Below are 21,469 nucleotides of genomic sequence, written 5' to 3'. Positions count from 1 at the left end.
AATAAGTCCCTTGAGTTCTTATTATACAGGTGCATAATTGAGGGTTGAGAAGGATGTATCAGCTAGGATGTTTTCACAAAAATATAAGAGAAAATCCAAAGCCAGTTGAATTAAACATGAAATTTACTGGCTCATGCAACTGTAAGTTTACAGGTACAGCAGCTTCAGGGAAGGGTTGATCTGGCAGCTCAAATGGAGTAACTAGGGCATGGCTTTTCTTTGCTCTACTCATTCTGTGTTGGCTTCTTAATCAACTAGCTTTCCTTTCATGGTCAAAAGATAGCTGCCAGGAATTCAATAACTATGTTTTCAGGTTGAAATTCACAAAAACATAAGTGACTTCATCTCAGCATTCCTAGCAAATATCCTCAGCATTCCTAGCAAATATCCTAAGATTCACTCTGCTTCATCTAGCTTAGGGTGCATGCCTGCCATGACTGCCTTAGACAGGAAATATGTCCCATTCCAACAAAATATATATGAAATACAGCACATTAAAGCTGACCTTAATGATTTAAATTTCCTGTATTACTAAATAATGGTACTACTGCATTTAAACTGATGGGTAAAGCACATCATACAACTTTCTCTATCTTCTTAAAAAGTTATTCTCCTGGCTGGGCATGGTGGCTCACACCTTCAATTCCCACACTTCGGGAGGTCAAGGCAGGTAGATCTCCTGAACCCAGGAGTTCAAGACCAGCCTGGACAACATGGTAAAACCCTGTCTCTACAAAAAATATAAATTGGCTGGGCATGGTGGTGCACAACTGTAGTCCCAGCTACTGGGGAGGCTGAGACAGGAGGATCACTTGAGCCCAGGAGGCAGAGGTTCCTAGCATCTTGGGCTCAAATACACAGGCAAAGAGCCAAGATCACACTCCAGCCTGGGCAACAGAGTGAGACCCTGTCTCAAAAAAAGAAGAAGAAAAAAAAGGTATTCTCCCAGATTTTCATCAGAATTCATCAAGAGAAAAAAAAAAAGTGAATTCTTCCCTGAATGTAAATTTCTTTTTGAAGGATTCAAAATATACTACCAGATTACCTGGTAAAATCATAACACAGGTTTTTTATCTTTTTCCTTTTACCACAACTGAAAGTAACACCATAGATTTTCAAGAAGAAAAAGAGGTTCTTATTCCATACTTTTTCAAGGTTATAATAAGAAGATTTAAAAGAAAAGATAGAAGAAAACATTTATATCTAGAGCCAAGCCAAAAAAAAAAAAAGTGATTTGTTTCACAGAGCTTTAAAACATAAGCAACTAGATCATCTATCCTATGGCCCAAGATCCCTCTTACTACATCACTGCCAAACTTCCCCCCACCTCCCCCAAACACTGAGTCCTAAGAACAGAGTGGGGATGCACACTTTAAGGAATCTTTCTGTGAATATGCATTCCAAAGCCAAATACAAATTATTCCTGAATTATGCTTCTTACTATTGATGTCCCCCATTCCTATAGTTATCACAGAAAATAGAAGGCAAACTATTCTGTTTTTACAATAAAGAAGAAAGTGAAATTCCATTTATTAGATTGAAAGCCAATACTCAAACATGAAGGAGAGAACCTGGTTTGGATGGTAAAGTTGGACAAAAACAAAAGGCAATATTGTCTGGAGTAGAACTAACCACTTAAACATGTGTTACATACTGGAAGTCTTAAAGAAAAAACAAATTTCACTCATAATCCTAGAGGGAAGCAGTGTGGTTAAAGAAAAGAATGTGAATTAAAAAAAAAAAAATCTCTGTAATTATTAGATTCTATGGATTGGTTTTTCAAACACTTATCAAGTAATTCAGTTAAGCAAACATGTATTGATGACATCAATAAGAAGTATTAGAGTCAGATACAATAGGAATATAAACATACCCCTTGACTTCATAAAGCTTGTAAGGGATTACAAAGAACATGATCAAGTAGAAATGTGTGTGACACTAAAAAACATGGCTTTGGGTAATCAAAAAAGGAAGAAATCAAATCTAAATAATTTCTATAGCAAATAACAGGAAATCTCAAGGCAAAACTGCTTAAACAATAAGACAATTCAGGTAAAGTGGCTATAGGCATGGTAAATGGAACTCTAGTTCTACTTTTCTCCAGTTCCCTTGGTTCTCCCTCCTTCACATAAGGCATCACCTTCAGGCTACTAAAAAGATGGCTCCAGCACTTCCACACACATCACATCCAGATAATATCAGCTCTGCGGAGAAGAGGGACCATCTGTTTTCTTCCTTTTCTCAAAAGCAAGAAAGATTTCCCCAAAAGCCTCTTGCAGATGTCCCTTTTGTCTCTCATCAGACAAAACTGTTTCTCATGTCCATTCCTAAAACAATCACTCCGAAAGAGAATGAGACCTACCACAACTAAGATTAGAATGGATGCTGGTAACTATCATGACCATCATTTCAGCGCTGGCTGAGTATTTCAAATACAATATTTCAGGCCTTGGACTGAAGAAGAAAATAATAGAGAAAAATGCCTAGGCAAAGGTAAGGATGTGCCTAACTGGAAGAAGAAAGCCAAACTCTGAAATCAGACATTAAACATGGTGTTAGGGATAAAGAATTCCCTTAAACTGCACTGCTGTCCTCCCCTGTGATATAAAAATTAACGTCAGCAAATGCTAAGAATGTAGAAGAAATCATCCTCTTTTTATGGAAGGGTTTAGGTTATTTAATTATCAGTGGAGATAATCAGACTTACCACTCCTCATCAATGGAATAACACATTCAGCTACTTCTGGGTTAAGAACATTCCATATTATGCATACAGATGACTCTGTAGATTCACTGTCAGTAGTTATTCCTTGCAGATTTCTTCTCATTTGGGTTCCAGGTTTCACTCAAAAATTCACACACTCAAAACTGGCCCTATCTGCAAATGAAAGTATGCAATTAGGAGGCAAAAAGCTACAGAAAGCAATTCCCCCTCCCCCATCTATAATTAACTGATCCATATAAAGACTGAACTCAAACACTAGACTCACTAAGCACCATGTTTAACCTAAGCAACCTGCATTTCAACACCATAATGTGCTTATTATACATAGTTACCACACTTTTCCCACCATATACATTTATTGTTGCTTCCACAGTATATCTACCCACCGGGCAGAATCCAGCAGACAGATACCTTTGGTAGACCCACACTAGGTTGGTCTGCATGGTTAAAGGATAACTGCCTACATTTATAAATCAGGACTTTACATGAAAATCCAGATTTCAGACCTCTCTTGAAAAATCAGAATATCTAGCAATACTGGCCCCACATTCCCATATGGAAACAATCTTCTGGAGCTGATTAGCAGCTAACTAACCCTGTGGATGGGGCTTTGCTGTTCTCCACAGAAGTCGCCACTCTCCTTTGCAATACAGCCTGGCTCACAGTTACTTGTCTGTACCCTGCAGGCATCTGAGCTTGCAAACTCTGCTATGTATTTCTACCAGCTCCCAGAGAACATTTTATTATTGTCATAGCCAAGCATATTTTTCTGCCTGGAGGATATAATATACCATAAGGCGATAACAAACATGGACTAAGAGTCAGAAGCTGGAGTTCAAATTCTGCAAATGACTAGTTGTGTGACCTCAGGTCTGTTTTTAACCTAAGATATAGTTCATTTAAAAGCATCCAAATAAACCTATAAGCCTTATCACAGTAGACAAAACATGCCGAAAATCTAACATGTCCAACCTGAACTGACAATACTAAATCCATTGCTTCCTCAGTCTTCGTCATCTCAATAAATCACACCATAATCCACATAACTTCCGCTCAAGCCACAAACAAAGTCCTTACCACATACTCTCCCTTGTCTCCCAGAGCCATCACCAAGGCAATTGGTTCTCCCTCCAAAATACATAATTTGAACAGATTCTTAGAATTCCAGCCATAAAAACAAAGAGCAATTCATCCTTCAGAATCAATTACTTTGCTGAAATTGCCTATAAATTTAACACCTTAAATAATGGTAGCTTGAAGTGTCAAGGTTTCATATTATGAGGAATACTAGTACTTCATTAAAGGAAAAATGAATTTCATTAAAGGAAAAATGAAAAACATTGGGGATGCTGCATCTCACTCCTTGCAAGACATTGATACTACATTTTATAAACTTACACATTTCTTCAACTCTAAACTGACAGTGAACCAACAGGCTACGCTAACTCTGATAATGAAATTAGGAAAACCAAAAGACTACTATCAACAGAATAAATAAGTTTAGGAAGGTTGCAGGATCATACTCAAAAATCAAGATTAATACTCAAAAATCAATTCTATTTCTATAGAACAACTGTACAAAGAATAATCAGAAGCCAGGCACGGTGGCTCGTATCTACAATCCCAGCACTTTGGGAGGCCAGAATGGAGGACTGCTTGTGGCCAGGATTTTAAGACCAGCCTGAAATACCTAGGGAGACCCTGTCTCAACAACAACAACAAAAATATTTTAAGTTAACCAGGCATGGTGCAGCATGCCTGTAGTCATAGCTACTCAGGAGGCTGCGGTGGGAGGATTACTTGAGCCCAGGAGTTCGAGGTTACAGTGAGTTATGATTGTGCCACTGAGCTCCAACATCGAGAACACAGCCAGATCCTGTCTCCAAAAAAAAAAGAAAGAAAGAAAAAAAAAAAAAAGACAATCATTTAAAAAATAATTTCATTTGTAGTATAAAAATATGAATTATGAAGAAATTATCAAATTATGTGCAAAAACAGAGAGTAATATTATGTTCCCAGATCAGTGAAGTCAATGTTAATATGTCAATTCTCCCCAATTTGATCAATACAGTCAACACAATTCTAATAAAAATCCCAGCTGACCTTTTTGTAGAAGAAACTGGCATGTTTATTCCAAAATCCTACAGTTTAGTCAGGCGTGGTGGTGCACACCTGTAATCCCAGCTACTTGAAAGGCTGAGGCAGGAGGATCACTTAAACCCAGGAGACAGAGGTTGCAGTGAGCCAAGATCATGTCACTGCACTACAGCCAGGGTAACAGAGTGAGACTCTGCCTCAAAATAAATAAAATAAATTAATTAAATAAAATCATATGGAAATGTCAAAGAGCTAGATCAATCAAAATGGCTTTTAAAAAGGGCAAAAATTTTGGAAGCCTTATACAACCAGAATATAAGGTTTATTATAAAGCTACAAAAACATTGTACTAGCATGTGGAGAGACTTAACAGGTTAATACAACAAGAGTGAGAGTCCAGAAATACAACTACACACATGTGGTCAACTTATTTTCCATAAGGGTACAAAGGCAATCCAGTAGAGAAAGGACAGTTTTCTCAGCAAATGAAGCTGGAACAACTGAATATTCATACTGCACGCCAAAATTAACTCAAAATCAATCACAGACCTAAAGGTAAAACCATAAAACTTCCATAAAATCTTTGTGGCCTTATCTTAGGCAAAGATTAGTAAACTAAAACACAAAAGCATAATCCACTTAAAAAAGACAAAGTAATAATTTCATTCAAATACTAATTTCTGCTATCTGTAAGACACTATTAACAGAATGAAAGATAAGCCTCAGAAATAAAAGGCATCCAAATAGAAAAGGAAGAAGAGAGGAGCCAGGTGTGGTGGCTCACGCCTGTAATCCCAGCACTTTGGGGGGCCGAAGTGGGCAGATCACGATGTCAGGAGATCGAGACCATCCTGGCTAACATGGTGAAACCCTCTCTCCACTAAAAATACAAAAAATCAGCCAGGCGTGGTGGCAGGCACCTGTAGTCCCAGCTACTCGGGAGGCTGAGGCAGGAGAATGGTGTGAACCTGGGAGGCGGAGCTTGCAGTGAGCCGAGATCCGCACCACTGCACTCAGCCTGGGTGACAGAACAAGGCTCCGACTTAAAAAAAAAAAAAAAAAAAAGAAAGAAAAGGAAGAAGAGAAATTGTATGTTTGCTGACGACATTATCTTATATGTAGAAAACCCGAAAGATTCCACCAAAAAACTGTTAGAACTGATAAACGAAGTTGCAGGGTACAAAATCAACAGACAAAAATCAGTAGCATTTCTTTACACTAACAACTAATAATCTTGAAAAAAAATTAAGAAATCAATTCTATTCACAATAGCCTCCAAAGAGTATATATATTTAGGAGTAAAGTTAACCAAGGAGGTGAAAGATCTGTATGCTGAAAACTGTAAAATATTGATGAAAGAAACTGTAGACAATACAAATAAATGTAATGGTATCCCATGTTCAGGGATTGGAATCATTAATATTGTTAAAATGTCTACAGTACCCAAAGCAATTTACAGATTCAATGCAATCTCTATCAAAATTCCAATGTTGTTTTTCACATAAATAGAAAAAAGAATCCTAAACTTCATATAAAACCACAAAAGACGTCAAACAGACAAAGCAATCTTGAGCAAAACAAAGCTGGAGGCATCACACTACCTAGCTTCAAAATCTACTACAAAGCTATAGTAATCAATACAGAATGTACTGGCATAAAAACAGAAACACTGACCAATAGAACAGGATAGAAAGCCCAGAAATAAACCTACAAATTATGGTCAACTGGCTTTCAACAAAATTACCAAATACACACAACAGAGAAAAGACAGTCTCTTCAATACAGTAGTCTCCCCTTATCTGTGAGGGATACGTTCCAAGACCCCCTGCGGACAGGAACCCTAGATATACTGTGTTTATTCAATCTGATAAACTAGACAGCTACTAAGTGACTAATAAGCAGGTAGCATATACAGCATGGATATGCTGGACAAGTGATGATTCACTTCCCAGGCAGAACAAGGCAGGATGGCACAAGATTTCATCACACTACTCAGGATGGCACATAACTTAAAACTTAAGAATTGTTTGTTTTCTGGAATTTTCCATACACTATTTTCAGATCATGGTTGATCAAGTTTAACTCAAACTGCAGAATGCAAAACCACAGATATGGTGAGACTACTGTAAATCATGCTGGGAAAACTGGATACCCACAAGCAAAATAATAAAATTGGACCATTAAATCACAACATATACAAAAATCAACTCAAAATGGATTAAAAACTTAAATGTAAGACCTGAAACTGTCGAACTACTAGAAGAAAACATAGGAAAATAGTTACAAGACATTGGTCTGAGCAATTTTTAGATTTTTTTTTAGATATAACCCCAAATATGACAGGCAACAAAGGCAAAAATAAACAGGACTGCATCAACTAAAAAGCTTCTGCACGGCAAAGGAAACAATTAATAGATTGAAGAGACAATCCACAGATTGAAAGAAAATGTTTAAAAATCATATATCTGATAAAGGGCTAATATCCAAATCCAAAATATACAAGGAACTCAAACTGAATAGCAAGAAAACAACTTAATCAAAAAATGGGCAAAGGACCCAACAGACACTTCTCAAAAGAAGACAGTAAACAGCTGAATCTCAGCAAATCACAAGCAGCCAAGCTTCCGTCAATCACAGGCTGCCAACTGATCAGACCATGTTCAAATAAGGCAAAAGAGGAGCTGTTAACTGACCAATCTATATACGTACTTGCTTCTCTTTTCTGTCTACACTTACTGCCCAGGTTGCACAGCACAGCTCTCTGAACCTTTTCTGGTTGAGTGCTGCCCAATTCATGTACCATTCTTCGCTCAAATAAATTCTGCTACATTTACATTGTGTAAAGTTTTTCTTTTAACACAGAGACAAAAACTGAAAGAATTCATCAACTGGTGAATGGATAAACTTGTAGTATACAATATTCTCAAAAAAAAAAGAATGATTGTATACACCCATCAACATGGATAAATCTCAAAATAATTATGCTGAGTCAAAGAAGCCACAAAGAGTATATACTATATAATACATTTATACAAAATTCTAGAAAAAAGAAACTAATCTCTAGTGATCGAAAAGCAGATCAGCTAATTTCCTAGGAATGGGGGTAGGTGCGCAAAAGGAGGGCCTACAAACAGCTGAGAAGAAACTTTCGGGGTATCAGGTACTTTCAGTATCTTCAGTGTGGTTATGATTTCACAGGAATATACATATGCCAAAATTTATCACGCTGAACACTTTAAATATATGCATTCAATTTTATGTTTAAAACAATGTGATTACATATTAATAACCGGTAGCAAGCCGGGTTAAAATGAAAAGCAAGATCCTTTTAATGCATTAAATTTGAAAATTATGGCCACAATCTTTCTCTTCAGAAAATAGCTCTTCCAAAAGTATAATATCTCAATGCTAAGGATCAGAAACAGTTACTAATCACAAAGAAAGCATATGCCAAAAACAGTACTCTAACTAACCTAGCATAATATAATTTGGCATGGAAAAAAGGAAATTTGGTAGACTTCAACATTGTTAATTCAATTATAGTCCAGAGTACCTCAGTCCTCCATTACATTTGGTAGAAATTAGATTTAAAATACTGTCATTTCATTGTTGACCAAAAACATATTTTAATATAATCATTCAATGAGTGTCATCTGGATACCACTACTAAAATGGACTTCATATTCTGCTTAGAATTCGTGAAAAAGTCATGAGAACAGATCCAGTTTAACTGCTAAGTGCTGGTATGCCTTGGTGCTTTTTGTATCATATTAAATGCCACCTCTATCCCCATCTGCCTGTCATTTATACTGAAGAGACAGAGAAAAAATGAATTATTTCCTTAGCTGAATTTAACCATTAAGTTTTATTTTAGGCCCGGTGCAGTGTCTCATGCCTGTAATGCCAGCACTTTGGGAGGCCAAGGCGGGAGGATTATTTGGGCCCGGGAGTTCAAGACAAGCCTGGGCAACGTAGAGAGACCCCATCTCTACAAAAAATACAAAATTTAAAAATTAAAAAAAATAATAAATTATCCTGGCATGGTGGTGAATGCCTGTGGTCCCAGCTACTTGAGAGGCTGAGGTGCAAGGATTGCTTGGGCTGGGAAGGTCAAGGTTGCAGTGAGCTGTGATCATGCCACTGCACTCCAGCATGGGCAACAGAGCAAGACTGTCCCCAAAAAAAAGAAAATTATTTTAGACAAAAGCCAAAGTGTACACTCCATCTCTATGCAGAGATTTCTAGTCTCCCAAGTTAATCATTCTCAGTTCCATCATATTATTATGAAGACAAGACTGCATTTTTAAAGAAATTAAGTTATCCATGCTACATCTAAATACTTGTAGGGCAGTCACAAAGAAAAATTATGCTTGTTTTGCATCATCCCAAATGGCACAACTCCAATGAATGAGTACAGGCTGTACGTTCTACCTATTAGTACATCTTTCTGTTGTCACTGCTACCTAAAAGTGGAATGTCCTGCCTTAGGGTATCTTTTATCAGAGGTCAGGATGTTAGGATGATGATTCAAAAGTCCTACTGACAGATGATTTAGACAAACTTTATTTAAGATTCCTTCCAATCCTCAGATCTTCTTATAAATTAAAAATAAAATCGATTTTTAAGTGCCCAATCCACTACAATTCAAAAGTCTTAAATTTCAGCTGATAAACTACAAGAAGCCAAAGTCATAAGTCTTCCAGTAACATTTTGAGTACTTTCCACTTTTCCTCAAGAAACAGTAGCTTAAATTATCAGGCCTTGACCCTATTAAATCACTCTGATGTTGAATGAAAAATAAGTACTTAAATACATGACACATTTCTATGCATGATTCTTTAATGTCAAATACCAATTCCTTTTTTCTTCTCAAAGAAATACAGATCTGTCAGGGACAAATATAGACCTGTAAGAAATCTAGTTCAATTTCCTCACTTTACAGGCCCAGAAAGGTAAAGAAACTTGACTTAAAATCACATAATTAGTACAATGTCTATTAGCACTGCAATAAATCACTGTCATTTATTTCCTCTGTAAATACACTGTAAAGAAATGCGTGTAATCACTGACTTAAACAGTTTAAGTGAAGTCATCTGGGCAATAATGTAGCCAGTGGCAACACTAAGACTCAAGACCTTTTTGTTTGATTCTTGCTGTTATTTGCTGGTGCTGTTAACATTCCAAGACCTTAAAAGTGTAAGATGTGTTGAGTTACAGAAGTGGGTACAGGTGAGGTTAGCTGTGAATGAGGCAAAAATGTTAAAGGGGAAATAAGCTATTTCTAATTGCTGGAGTTTCAGAATCTGCTTGTCTTAATTAAAAAAAGAAGAAAAGGTCATGAGGCAATAAAAATGGACTACTCATGGTAAGTCATAATGATACAACCACTTTGTAAACAATTTCGCAACTTTCTTATAAAGGTATATATACATTTACCATGCTCCCTAACAAACCCACTCCTAAGAGAAATGAGAACATGTCCAGACAAAGAATATGGCTAAAGGAGGCAGTACAGGATAGCAGTTAAGAAAACAGGTGATGGTCAGGCACGGTGGCTCAGGCCTGTAATCCCAGAACTTTGGGAGGCTGAGGTGGGTGGATCACTTGAGGTCAAGAGTTCGAGACCAGCCTGGCCAACATGGTGAAACCCCCGTCTCTACTAAAAACACAAAATTTAGGCTGGGCGCTATGGCTCACGCCTATAATCCCAGCACTTTGGGAGGCTGAGATGGGCGGATCACCTGAGGTCAGGAGTTCAAGACCAGCCTCACCAACATGGAGAAACCCCATTTCTATTAAAAACACAAAATTAGCCAGGCGTGGTGGTGCATGCCTGTAATCCCAGCTACTCGGGAGGCTGAGGCAGGAGAATCTCTCGAACCTGGGAGGCGGAGGTTGCAGTGAGCTGAGATCGTGCCATTGCACTCCAGCCTGGGCAACAAGAGCAAAACTCCGTCTAAAAAAAAAAAAAAAAAAAAAAAAACCCAAAAAACAAAACTTAGCCAGGCAGCAGTGGCGCATGCCTGTAATCCCAGCTACTTGGGAGGCTAAGGCAGGAGAATCACTTGAGCCGGGGAGGCAGAGGTTGCAGTGAGCCAAGATCTCGCCACTGCACTGCAGTCTGGGCAAGAGAGTGAGACCCTATCCCAAAAAAAAAAAATAAGATAAAGAAAAACGAGGTGCTGCTGTCAAACTGTCTTCAGGGTTTGAAATCTGGCTCTGCCACTTACTAAGTGTACTGATTTCAGACAGGTTATTCCCCCCTCTCCATGCCTCAAAAAATAGGGGTATCAGAATGGGAAGGGAGCTTAATTATTATGATGATACATTATGCTGATAATTAGCAAGTCAGAGTTGTTTTTAAGTCAGAGGACTTTTAACTTTTTTAACTTTTTTTTTTTGAGATGGAGTCTTGCTCTGTCACCCAAAATGGAGTGCAGTGGCGTGATCTTGGCTCACTGTAACATCCGCCTCCCAGGTTCAAGTGATTCTTCTCCTGCCTCAGCCTCCTGAGTAGCTGGAATTATAGGCGCACACCAACACAACTGGCTAATTTTTGCATTTTTAGTAGAGACGGGGTTTCATCATGTTGGTCAGGCTGGTCTTGAACTCCTGACCTCATGATCTGCCCTCCTCAGCCTCCCAAAGTGCTGGGATTACAGGCATGAGCCACTGCATCCAGCCCTTTTAAAAATTTTTAATTGAAATATAATTGTACATATTTATGGGGTACACAGTGATGTTTCAATAAACTATATAGTGGTCAGGGTAATTAGCATATTCACCATTTCAAACATTTATCGTTTCTTTGGGTTGGGAACATTCAATATCCTCCTTTTAGCTATTTGAGGCTATACGTTATTAACTATAGTCATCCTCCAGGGCCACAGAACACTAGAACATATTCCTCCTATCTAGTTGTAATTTTGTATCCTTTAACCCCATCTCTCCTCTCTCCCTCTTCTCCCTACCCTTGCCAGTCTCAGAGGACATTTTAAAATACATATACACACCCACAGCAACTGTGGTGTACAATACAGTATTTGAGAGTTTGTGTATTTTGTGTACGGTCAAATAAATACAGTTTCCAATTCTGACTGCCACAGAGAATCATTGGGAAGTTACCTCCCTGAGATTTGTTTCACTAACTATAAAACGAAGACAATGCCACCTCAGAGAATTATTGTAAGAATGTAATAAGATGTATAAAGTGTTTACTTATTACAATGCTTGACATACGGTAGCTAAAAATGGAAACTATTTTATTATGCAATTAATAAGCACATTATAACTAGAGTGACCATTCATCCTTCTTTGCTTGTGATAGTCACAATTTATGCCAATTTTTAAACATAATTTTTTTTTTTTTGAGACGGAGTCTCGCTCTGTCGCCCAGGCTGGAGTACAGTGGCGCGGTCTCAGCTCACTGCAAGCTCCACCTCCCAGATTCACGCCATTCTCCTGCTTCAGCCTCTCAAGTAGCTGGGATCATAGGCGCCCACCACCACGCCTGGCTCATTTTTTGTATTTTTAGTAGAGATGGGTTCCACTGTGTTAGCCAGGATGGTCTCAATCGCCTGACCTCGTGATCCACGTGCCTCGGCTTCCCAAAGTGCTGGGATTACAGGCATGAACCACCACGCCTCACCTACAACATAATTATTATATAGTCACCCTAATTTATAATTAAAATACTGTCCAGATTTTTCCCTTATTTAGTTCTTTGTTCTTATTCCCGTTTTAGTGACACTTTATGCTATCCAACTCACTATCCCCCTTTTCCAACTTCTCTCTTGCTCTCACTTGTTCTCACTCCCCTTATCCAGGTGCTTGGCAACCTGAATGCTGCAAGTCCAGGTTCTTCTGTGGTCCTAAACTCCTCAGTAACGTCATGTTTTTCATATCTTATGTTTCTCAAATTCCCATCCATCCTTTCACTGAATTCCAGAATAAAAGCTAGTGACCCTAAAAACACTACCACCATCACCAACAATGGGATTAATATTTTAGTTCTCTAAGGATAACATTTTAACAGGGAACTCCTAGAGAGACAACACCTTAAGCCAAAGTAGAGAAACTAACAACATAAATGTCAGATACTGTGACAGGCTGGGTAGGATAGACCACTTGAGAACAACTTTACTCTCTGAATCAAATAATTTAGGTGGGTTTCTACTACATATCTATATCACAACAGCCCTGATTCCCTCTTTTTTGCTGGTTCTCAGATAATCCAGTCAAAACACCAAAGGCTCTTAGCTCAAAAACTAACATTACATTAACAGTTCTTAAGGGTTTTGTCCTATGCCCTCATCTTTCACTCTACAACTGCTCCCCTAGGTTATTTCAATCACTCCCCTGAGTTCAATTACCATCAACGCTGATGGCCAAATCTACATTTCCAGCCCACAGCTGTCTCCAGCCCAAAGCTCTCCAGCCTAGGTGTCTTTAAGTTTAGCCTCACACCCAGCTGCATGCAGTACAGCTCCACAGGATGTGCTACCTCTGCTTCAAACTTTACTGAACTCTGCTCCTTAACTGAACTCTGCTTCTTCCTTACCACTACCCCACCCCCCAATCCTACTCAATTTATTTTCATTAAATTCCCTCTCATCTACCCAGTTTACAATGCCAGAAACAAGCGTGTTATCCTTAACTCTTGCCTTTCCATCTCATCCCCCATAGCCAAACAACCATGTTCCATTTGTCCAATCTGTTTCTCCCCAACGCTAAGTCACCAGTAGAGTTCTAGGCACCACCATTATCTTTAAACAAATGCCATAATAGCTGCTAACTGACCCCTGGTAACCACTCTTAGTCCCGCCAATTTGTTCCCATTTTGGTTAGAATGATACTTCTTTTTTTTTTTTTTTTTTTTTTTTTTTTTGAGACAGAGTCTTGCTCTGTCGCCCAGGCTGGGGTGCAGTGGCCGGATCTCAGCTCACTGCAAGCTCCGCCTCCCGGGTTTAGACCATTCTCCTGCCTCAGCCTCCCGAGTAGCTGGGACTACAGGCGCCTGCCACCTCGCCCGGCTAGTTTTTTGTATTTTTTAGTAGAGACGGGGTTTCACCGTGTTAGCCAGGATGGTCTCGATCTCCTGACCTTGTGATCCGCCCGTCTCGGCCTCCCAAAGTGCTGGGATTACAGGCTTGAGCCACCGCGCCCGGCCAAGAATGATACTTCTAAAATGAATGTCTGATCATGTTACTCCTGATATAAAACCCCCTTTAATGGCTATTATCCTCAGGAAAGTTTCCTCATATGACTTCTCAGGGCCTTTACAATTTGGTTCCCACATTTCTCTTCAACCTCATTTACTACCTCTTCCATTTGATGCCTGATGACTGTGCCATCCAACCATTCTCAGTTTCTTTCTGTTGCCTACAGGACACACACACTTACTGTTCACTTCTTTCTGTCTGGCATACTCTTCAGAACTTGATATGGCTATCATTTCCTTCAGGAATCATTCCCCAATCCCCAAGTCTATTCAGGCCCTATTCCAATGTACCTTGTACCTTCCTTTCAGGGCATTTATATTACAGAGGTTATTAACCCTGGCTGCACCTCCAAGTAATGGGAAAAACTTAGTCCCAGAATTTCAGATTCAGAAATGTGGGAAAACAGCATTCAATTCTGGGTGTCAGATTTAGCTTAGCAAAAAGTACAAGGGGAAGATATGACAGCCCTCAAAGGTTTGTAGGTCTTAGCACAGCATGGGAAAGAGGAAGCCAACTTGTTATGGGGTACCAAAGACAGTGGTACCAAAGCTACTATGCACAAGTTTCAGGAAGGCAATTTTTGGTTTTAAAAAAAAAAGAACTATCTACAAGTCTAACTGCCCCCAAAAAGATACTGGGATGCCTAGAAAGTGGTGAATTCATGGTCACTAGAGGTTTTTAAGTACCAGGGACACTAAAAGAATTACTATATTTGCGACGTCATACTAAATAATATCCACAGTTTAAATCAATTCTAAGATTCTATGACACCTGAATTCATAAAATATTTTAAAGATGCCGGGCGTGGTGGTTCACGCCTGTAATCCCAGCACTTTGGGAGGCCAAGGCGGGTAGATCACCTGAGTTCGGGAGTTCAAGACCAGCCTCACCAACATGGAGAAACCCCATCTCTACTTTTGTGATGCATGCCTGTAATCCCAACTACTCAGAAGGCTGAGGCTGGAGAATCACTTGAACCCAGGAGATATTTTATTGCACCGAGCCGAGGTTGCACCGAGCCAAGATTGTGCCATTGCACTCCAGCCTGGGCAACAAGAGTGAAACTCTATCTCAAAAAAAAAAAAAAAAAAAATTTAAAGATGACTAGACAGCAGCTGAATGAAAGCACATTAGTCTAACCCACCCTAACAGGAAGCATAACTTCCTAAGAAATTAGATTTAACTGCCTTTTACAAATAACTCAGTGAAATTACTCATAAAAATAGCTAAATACGTTTTTGTGTATTAATAAACTTTTTAAAGAAAAAAATGAAAAACTGTCATTAAGACTGGAAATAGGGAGAGTCTCCTAGTTTTTATTTGACCCCGTGTGAAAAACCAAAAGAAACCAAGATGCCAGTTTGTCGATCTATTACTTCTCAAAGGGTAAAATGACATCAAAAAGGCTTTTATAGGATGCAGTAACTTATAATCTTTATAATTTTTTTTATTTTTATTTATTTATTTATTTATTTATTTATTTATTTAGATGGAGTCTCACTCTGTCGCCCAGGCTGGAGTGCAGTGGTGCAATCTCCACTCACTGCAAGCTCTGCCTCCCGGGTTCACACCATTCTCCTGCCTCAGCCTCCCAAGTAGCTGGGACTAGAGGCACCTGCCACCATGCCCAGCTAGTTTTTTTGTATTTTTAGTAGAGATGGGGTTTCACCATGTTAGCCAGGATGGTCTCGATCTCTGACCTCGTGATCCACCCACCTCGGCCTCCCAAAGTGCTGCAATTACAGGGTCACGGCGCCCGGCCAGGATGAGGTAACTTTCAAAAACACTTTGTACACTACAAATATTTGTCTTCTCATGTATACATGAGAAAGAGGGAAAGAAGAGAAAGAGTTAAAGGTTTCTTAATGCTTTATGTAATTATAATGACTATGGGTACAAGAAAAACCATGGAGAAGAATGGAACTAAATAACGGCCTCATTCTCTCTGCTATCATATTTTATTGTATCTTCAGGTCGAAGTGATCTGGAAAGAAGCCACTTTTGCATGAGAAAGAACAAAAATGCAAAAAAAGAATATAAGGTATTTAATCATCCTTTTCCTATGACTTTTATGAAAAACACAAAAAATGTCTAAATTAGTTACTGTCATCTTTAACTCACTATTTGTATCTCCATACTTTTACTTTACAACTTAGAGAAAACATGCTACTTTCATCAAACTTTTAGTTTTAATAAATATGCTGCAATCTTAGGTTGGATTTATTAAGAGAGGTGGGGTGGTCTTTTCTTCCCATAAGGAAATCTTTTATAATCTTAAAAAAGAAAGAAAGAAAGAAAGAAAGAAAGAAAGAAAGAAAGAAAGAAAGAAAGAAAGAAAGAAAGAAAGAAAGAAAGAAAGAAAGAAAGAAAGAAAGAAAGAAAGAAAGAAAGAAAGAAAGAAAGAAAGAAAGAAAGAAAGAAAGAAAGAAAGAAAGAAAGAAAGAAAGAAAGAAAGAAAGAAAGAAAGAAAGAAAGAAAGAAAGAAAGAAAGAAAGAAAGAAAGAAAGAAAGAAAGAAAGAAAGAAAGAAAGAAAGAAAGAAAGAAAGAAAGAAAGAAAGAAAGAAAGAAAGAAAGAAAGAAAGAAAGAAAGAAAGAAAGAAAGAAAGAAAGAAAGAAAGAAAGAAAGAAAGAAAGAGAAAGAAAAAGAACTTGTAAAACATTATCTTTCCATACAACTTTCCAAAACACATTTTCATATATGAAAGACTACTATAGAGAAGCAACATAATCAAACTGGAAAGCCTCTGTTATGGGTTGAATTTGCCCGCTCCTCTCCCAAAAAGATATGTTGAAATCCTAACCCCTCTGTACCTCTGAATGTGATCTTATGTTGCAGATGTTACTAGTTAAGATGAGATGTCATACTGGAGTAGAGTGGGCCCCTAATCCAGTATGATTGTTGTCCTTTTAAGAAGCCAACTGTATGAAAACAGAGACACACAGGGAGAAGGCCATGTGATGACAAAGGCAAGAGATCGGAGTTAAGCAGCTGCAAGCCAAAGACTGCCAGCAAATCATCTGAAGCTAAGGTAAAGCAAGAAAGGTTTCCCCTCCAGGTTTCATGGGTAACATAGTCCTGTTGACACCCTGATTTTGGACTTCAAACCTTCAGAACTGTGAGACAACACATTTCTGTTGTCTTAAGTCACCTAGTTTGTGGTACCTTGTTGAGGCAAACCCAGGAAACGAATACAGCCTCCATTTGATGAGGAGAGTAAAAAAAGTCACACAAATCTAAGTGTTATAATCATGTTCACTATAATTCATTACCCAATCAAAACAGGATTTTGGCCTTGCTTCAGCATGGTCACTGTAAACATGGTCTCCAGCTCATCAAAACGGAATCCATGTCTCTATTAAATATCCTATTTATTCAGTATGTAGGCTAGACAGTTATCTAGGCCACCAAGTTTAATAAAAGTGTGTCTGTTTTCCCATATGTTACAGGACAGTCATGTTCATAGTTTGTATTGTACGTATTTTGACCAGAGAGTACATACCCATAGTAAAACTGGATAAAAAGAAATGTGCTGACCAGGCGCGGTGGCTCACCCCTGTAATCCCAGCACTTTGGGAGGCCGAGGCGAGCGGATCACGAGGTCAGGAGATCGAGATCATCCTGGCTAACACGGTGAAACTCCATCTCTACTAAACAAAATACAAAAAATTAGCCAGGCACGGTGGGGTGTGCCTGTAGTCCCAGCTACTTGGGAGGCTGAGGCAGGAGAATGGCGTGAACCTGGGAGGTGGAGCTTGCAGTGAGCCGAGATCGCACCAGTACACTCCATTCTGGGCAATAGAGAAAGACTCCATCTCAAAAAAAAAAAAAAAAAAGAAAAGAAATGTGTTTCACCCTCACTCTCCTGTGCGCAAATCACCCTGTTCCCTGCTCCAGAGACAAACATTATTACTAGTTTCTCCTATGTCTTTCCAGTAAGATTCCATTATTTATAAAAATACTATATTACGTATGTGACGCATTTAAATGGTAGCATACTCTACATATTCTGAACCTTTTGTTAACCACTTCACACGTGTCTTGGAGACCACTCTGTGCATGCAGAACTTATTTTTCATTTGCAGTACAATATTCCATTATATGGATGCACTATAATATATTTAACCATTCCTCCACAGACAGACATTCAGGTTACTGCCAACACTTATCTTTATCACAATGATGCTCTAATAGCTACCTTGGGGGGTTTTCTTTTTGTTTTTTGTTTTGTTTTCAGAGTCTCAATCTGTCACCCAGGCTGGAGTGCAATGGCGTGAACTCAGCTTACCACAACCTCCACTTCCTGGGTTCAAGTGATTCTCATGCCTCAGTCTCCCAAGTAGCTAGGATTACAGATGCCCTCCCCCATGCCTGGGTAATTTTTTTTTTTTTTTTTTTTGAGACGGAGTCTCACTCTGTCACCCAGAATGGAGTGCAGTGGCGTGATCTCGGCTCACTGCAACCTCAGCCTCCTGGGTTCAAGCGATTCTCCTGCTTCAGCCTCCCAAGTAGCTAGGATAAAGGTGCATGCCACCACGCCTGGCTAACTTCTTGTATTTCTAGTACAGACAAGGTTTCACCATGTTAGCCAGGATGGTCTTGATCTCTTGACCTCGTGACCTGCCCACCTCGGCCTCCCAAACTGCTGGAATTACAGGCGTGAGCCACCACGCCCAGCCATGTACTGGCTTTTTACTATCCTTTTCCCTGAACGCTTTCTTTGCCATCCTCTTTATAACTGCAATCTCCTGTTCCCTACCCTAGAAGTCACCATCTCCCTCCCATGCTTTATTTTTCCTCACAGCACTTATTTATCTGGCATTCTATATATTTTACTCATTTGTTGCTTGTCTACATCAACTAGAATGTAGGGCTCCATAAATGAAAGGACTTTTGTCTCTTTCATTTGAAGCTAAATCCCTAGTACCTGAGTGTCTGGCAAATAGCTAGTGCTCAGCAAGTATTTATTCAATAACTGAACGTTTTTATTTAATCCCAGAAAAGGGACATCATACATTTCCTTCAAGGCAAACTAAGTCACAGTTCCCAAACTGATGAGTAATTTGTCCTCTTTGTCTTGTATTAATTTTATATTATGTCAAATAACATTATCACATTTTTGTGTGATCCAGATTTGGAACACCCAGAGTATATCAGATTGGATATACTCTGTGAAGCCAGGAATTCCCAATTTAATTCAGCCTAACTGCTTAAAGATAACGCTTTCTAGTCTTTCTCAATATTGTGTGTACTTTTCAAACACTGTATACTTGACTCTCTGCATCCTTGTATCTAGTGGCCCTCCTGCATTAACAGTATCATTAACATACAATTGATTCTACCAGCTGTACATTTTCACCAGAAGAGTGGCTCAGTGTGACATTACTTCTAGTAAACACAGGGGGTGCCGAAATGCCAACTAGCTTATCTTAAGGTAGCCAATAATATACTATCGAATCTGCCCCAGTTGCCTTCGTAAGGAGTTAAGACACACAGTAAGTTGCATCAGTAAGTTGCATCACTCTACGGCAGAGTGATCAGTCTGCATTTCAGTCAGGACCTGGCACACCAGGGCCTACAAGTAAAATGATTGCTGACAAACTGTTCATTGGGAAGGGGAGAAGGTAATACTTTACAGAAAAATAAAGAACGTAAGGAAAGTAAGTTCTTACTTGTCTTAGCCCGTTCAGGCTGCTGTAACAAAATACCACAAACTAGGTAGCCTATACACAACGAAAATTTGTTTCTCAGAGTTGTGGAAGTGGGAAGTCCAAGATCAAGGCACTGGCGGATTCACAGTCTGTTGAGGGCCCACTTTTTTTTTTTTTTTTTTTGAGACGGAGTTTTGCTCTTGTCACCCAGGCTGGAGTGCAATGGCATGATCTCCGCTCACTGCAACCTCCTCCTCCTGGGTTCAAGCAATTCTCCTGCCTCAGCCTTCCCAGTAGCTGGGATTACAGGCACCCGCCACCACGTCTGGCTAATTTTTGTATTTTTAGTAGAAACAAGGTTTTACCATGTTGACCAAGCTAGTCCTTAACTCCTGACCTCAGGCGATCAGCCCATCTTGGCCTCACAAAGTGCTGGGATTACAGGTGTGAGCCACCACGCCCGGCTGAGGACCCACTTTCTCTTAGATGGTACCTTCTCACTGTATCTTCACATGGTAGAAGGGTAGAGCTAACTCTCTGGGGTCTCTTTTACAAGGGCACTAATCCCATTCATGAGGGCCGAATCATCTCTCAAAGGCCTCACCTCCTATTACTATCACATTGGCAGTTAGAATTTCAACATATGAATTTGGGGGTGGGGAAAAGAGACACAAATATTCAGATCAGAGCATTATTCATTTTTAGATTATTAAAAATCTGACAAATGTGCAAGTAGTATTATCAAAATATCTCTATATGTTCAATCATTCAACATTCAAATGAACAACTATGTTCTTTTGCTGTATTACAGGTTTTTTTTTTTTTTTTTTGAGACAGCATCTCGCACTGCCATCCAGGCTGAGTGGGTGCAATCTCAGCTCACTGCAGCCTCAACCTCCCAGGCTCAAGCGATCTCCCCACCTCAGGTTCCCAAGGAGCTGGGACTACAGGTGTATGCTACCATGCCAGGCTTATGATTTTTATTTTTTTATTATTATAATAATTTTTTTTTGGTAGAGATGGGGATTTGCCATATTTCTCACACTGGTCTTGAACTCCTGGGCTCAAGTGATCTGCCAACCTCAGCCTCCCAAAGTGCTGGGATTACAGGCACAAGCCACCACTCCCAGCTGTATAACTGTGTACCTTTTAAATTACGAAGGTTTTTTTTTTTTTTTTGAGATGGAGTCTCACTTTGTCACCCAGGCTGGAGTGCAGTCTTGGCACACTGCAACCTCTGCTTCCTGGGTTCAAGCGATTCTCCTGCCTCAGCCTCCCAGGTGGCTGGGATTACAGGCATGCACCACCATACCAGGCTAATTTTTGTATTTTTAGTAGAGGCGGGTTTCCACCATGTTGGCCAGGCTAGTCTCGAACTGCTGACCTCAGGTGATCCACCCGCCTCGGCCTCCCAAGGGGCTGGGATTACAGGTGTGAGCCACTATGTCCAGCTGGGAAGATATTATTATTACTTTTTTTTTTCTTTTTTTTTTTTTTTTTTTGAGACGGAGTCTCACTCTGTCATCAGGCTGGAGTGCAGTGGTGCAATCTCGGCTCACTGCAACCTCCGCCTCCCAGGTTCAAGCGATTCTCCTGCCTCAGTCTCCCGAGTAGCTGGGACAACAGACATATGCCACCATGCCCAGCTAATTTTTTTATTTTTAGTAGAGACGGGGTTTCACCATGTTAGCCAGGATGGTTTCAACCTCTTGACCTCGTGATCCGCCTGCCTCGGCCTCTCAATGTGCTGGGATTACAGGCGTGAGCCACCACACC

The 21,469-nt window shown here is 39.5% G+C and overlaps 1 protein-coding gene across 18 annotated transcripts in view; it reads right to left on the bottom strand.

Moving 5' to 3' along the window:
• The window catches only part of CDC42SE2 (CDC42 small effector 2), a 129,269-nt gene that overhangs the window by 68,111 nt on the left and 39,689 nt on the right, over positions 1-21,469 (bottom strand). For 15 of the 18 annotated variants that reach the window (XM_045394206.2, XM_073994169.1, XM_065545883.2 and 12 more), the window contains one exon: positions 2,708-2,878. The exons of the other annotated variants lie outside the window; for them this stretch is intronic. The gene's annotated coding sequence lies outside the window, so the exon portion shown is untranslated. The remainder of the gene's footprint in view (positions 1-2,707; positions 2,879-21,469) is intronic. 18 annotated transcript variants of the gene reach the window in all.

This window comes from Macaca fascicularis, chromosome 6 (assembly GCF_037993035.2).
Source record: "Macaca fascicularis isolate 582-1 chromosome 6, T2T-MFA8v1.1".
NCBI classification, from domain to species: domain Eukaryota; kingdom Metazoa; phylum Chordata; class Mammalia; order Primates; family Cercopithecidae; genus Macaca; species Macaca fascicularis.
Note: the sequence above shows the minus strand (reverse complement) of the source record. Positions and strands in the feature narration are given on the sequence as shown.